General features: G+C 41.8%; 1 long non-coding RNA gene across 1 annotated transcript; it reads left to right on the forward strand.

Moving 5' to 3' along the window:
• The first annotated feature begins 615 nt into the window (after positions 1-615).
• LOC139024717 (uncharacterized) lies at positions 616-3,328 on the forward strand. The gene is made up of 2 exons (XR_011476047.1): positions 616-666; positions 706-3,328. It is a non-coding gene; the product is annotated as an uncharacterized lncRNA (long non-coding RNA).
• Positions 3,329-3,609: the final 281 nt, after the last annotated feature.

The following is a 3,609-nucleotide window of genomic DNA, read 5'->3' on the forward strand; positions in this document are numbered from 1 at the left end:
TCACTAGTCTCACTAACATCTCTTTACCCACCGTACTCACTATCTACTACATCTTATTACCCTCACTTACTCTCCTGAACAATCTATTACCAGTATCTACTACCACCATCTATTCCCCTAGTCCTCCTATTCTACTAGAACATATATTCCTCACTATCTACTACATCTATTCCCCCCCAAGCCTTCATTATCCATTTTAACGAAGATCATAATTTATTTACCAAAGCTGTTCAAGAAGCAGACACGCTAGGCTGAAACATGTTATGAATGATGTTTATTTACATTTCCTCTGTCTACCTTAAGTCACAACCTTAACTCACCTAGCCAGCCACTTCAACGCTACTTCATCTAGCCAGCCCATCACAACCTACACACCCCAGCCAGCCAATCACAACCTACTCACCTAGCCAGCAATCACAACCTCCTCAGCTCTAGCCAGACCCGTCACAATCTACTCACCTTAGCCAGCACAATCACCAACTATCTCACCAGCACAGCCAATCCAACTAGCTATCACACTACTGGCCAGCATCACAACCGTACTCATCTAGCCAGGCCCGTCACAATTACGTCACCTAGCCAGCGCAAGTCCAACCTACTCATCTAGGCCAGCCAGGGGAATAGATGTAGTAGATAGTGAGGTAATAGATGTTAGTAGATAGTGAGGTAATAGATGTTAGTAGATAGTGAGGTAATAGATGTTAGTAGATAGTGACGGCTGGGGGTAATAGATGTTAGTAGATAGTGAGGTAATAGATGTTAGGAGATAGTGAGGTAATAGATGTTAGTAGATTGTGACGGCTGGGAGGAATAGATGTTAGTCCATTGTACAGAAAGAAGAGTGAGAACATTCCCAGCTAGCACATAACGGTCTGAGAACCATATGTTTCTTAGATCTCGGTGAGAGCGTTGTCTTGTCCTAGTTATTTCGCATAARACCTTCCCACAGTGTTCTGGGAATGGTGCAGGATATCCAGCTAGCACATAACCAGAACCCTATTTTCCTGTGTGTGAATGTCATTAAATCAGCATAACATTATTATATTTTTTATACCTCTTTTTCGTGGTATCCAAATTGGTAGTTACAGTCTTGTCCCATCGCTGCAACTCCCGTACGGACTCGGGAGAGGCGAAGGTCGAGAGCCGTGTGTCCTCCGAAACACAACCCGGCCAAGACTCACTGCTTCTTGACACACTGCTCGCTTAACCCGAAAAGCCAGCCGCACCAATGTGTTGGAGGAAACACTGTATACCTGCGGTGACCGTGTCAGCGTGCATTGCGCCCCGCCCGCCACAGGAGTCGCTAGTGCGCGATGGGATAAGAACATCCCTGCCGGCCAAACCTCCCCTAACCCGGATGACAATTGTGCACCGCCAAAGCCTGGACTCGAACCACTGCGCCAGTTGGGAGGCCCAGCATAACATTTTCTACGGGCTTCCTCATGGTTCTATTTAAAGTGATGTTCCCAATACATTCAGAGAACGTTAAGGAACAACGTTCTTCTGTGGGAATTTCAGTACTTCATTATGGTCCTATTTAAAGTGATGTTCTCAGAACGTTTCCATAAAAAAACACAATAAAACATTAGTAACGTTCAAAGTACATTATAAGAATGTTATTTAAAAACCTATACATTCCGTTCTCTGTGTCAACAAAACTCTCTCCTCTACCTTGTTAAGTGTGTTCAGGTGTGTTGGCCGCGCCCACTAATTGGCCACACCTGATCTTAATAGGCCTTGTTTCCTTTGAAATGGGGTCTGTTTGAATAAACTCAAATGAACAGCTTTGTATGAGTTAAAAAAACATGGCATGCTAGCTCCATCCTTGTGGCGCAGTGGACTAATTCCACAGATAGACAATAGAAAATCATAGGTTAAAATCTCACTGATGCCGTGCCACAACAAAAACAGTTAACCTAAGCTAGCAGTATTATTAAAAGTCTTATTGAAACATGTTGTCAGAACGTTATTTAATTACCTTCAAATAACCTATAATTTCCATTCTCATAAGGTTAATAAAACCTCCCAGGAAAACTTTCAGGGAACCATAGTAAAACGTTCTCAGAACCTCCCTGGAACCATAGTAAAACGTTCTCAGAACCTCCATGCCCCATAAAAATGTACGTTAACAGAACAGGCAAAAATGTAATTTCCGTTCTCAGAACGTTTAAAAAAAACATTCCGTTTTACAGGTCATGAAACTTATGGGCAATCAAAAAGGTTCCCACAACTTTTCCAAGGAACCAAATGTGCTAGCTGGGATGTTGTTGGTTCACATTGAATGGTATAGCAGTGGAACATTCAGAATCAGTTCTAGAAGTACTGTACTGGTCATTAATCTGGGAAACCTGGTTTGAGAAATATCTTCCCCCCCCTTCTTACTAGGCTGGTCCCAGATCCATTTGTGCTGTCTTACAAACTCCCATGGTCAATGTCATGCCACTGTGACAATGACCATAGGCATCTATCTGTCTATCTGCACTACTGCATGGTAAAGGACCAGAGGGGTGTACTACAACACAGGAWCAATGAGTTAACCAGAGACTTTGATAAACAAACAGAAATAACTGTGGATTTTCTTGATTCAAAGAAAATCTAATACAGTATGTGTTTTTGATTGTTGAGTCAGTTAGGAAGATAACCTTGAAATGCGTATAGTCTAAGAAATATAAAGTATATTTTAAAGTATTCAGGCAAGTGATTCTGCTGTGCGGTATACCCTTCTGAAAAGCCACACTGTCTCCCAAACAGCTTGTACTCGTTAACCAGTAGTGGTCGTGTTATTGTTGGGAACGCTTTTTCGTGTTTGCARACAATATATCAGTGGGCTTGGTGGACAGTTAAAATGTGTAGATTGTGTTAAATTTGATAAGAAAACAACTATCCATGTGTATTACTACAGTTGAAGGATCATCGATGAAAGTTATTGTATACGCAAAAATATAAAACAGCTTATTTTTCAGGGGGGCAATTTAGTTGTTTCTATGTTTTATGTAACCTGTAAGGTTGTTGTTATGGTTACGTGTCAAGCAGGATGTCTATAAAAAAGTCTGACCAAAGAGGTTTGTACTGTAACAATCTCCCAGAGAGAGCCATGAACACGCTAGCCCTGGTCTGAGTCCAAAATGGTCCCCTATTCCCTTGACAGTGCACTACTTTTGACCTGGGTCCATAGGATTCGGGTGCCATTTAGGACGGACCCAGACAAACACACAGCAGCATCAAAGTGGTTTCTTCCTCATGGTCTTCCACACTACAGTATAATGTAACGTCACCATTCACAACAAGTCATCGTCATCATTTTTTTATTAAAATGGGAGAAAAACCATCTCTGTTGTCTGAGCTTCAATATACACAGTGATTGAATAATGAAAGGAGAACGTCAAATGTCCTGCTGCACATCTGGGCCCGTGCCTGAAACAGGAAGGGGAGGAACTGCAACTTGCAGGCTGCAATGAAACCCGGATCATCTCCTAACTAGGATTAAATTATTTATTGATAGTTGCTTTTCCAAAAGCCAATAATAACAAGAACAGAATAGTAAATAACAGCCAATAAGAGGTTTGTGTGAATCGTTTGAGGAGTAGCTACATAGTTGGGGGTTTTGAA

This window comes from Salvelinus sp. IW2-2015, unplaced genomic scaffold (genome assembly GCF_002910315.2).
Source record: "Salvelinus sp. IW2-2015 unplaced genomic scaffold, ASM291031v2 Un_scaffold1811, whole genome shotgun sequence".
Taxonomy (NCBI): Eukaryota; Metazoa; Chordata; class Actinopteri; order Salmoniformes; family Salmonidae; genus Salvelinus; species Salvelinus sp. IW2-2015.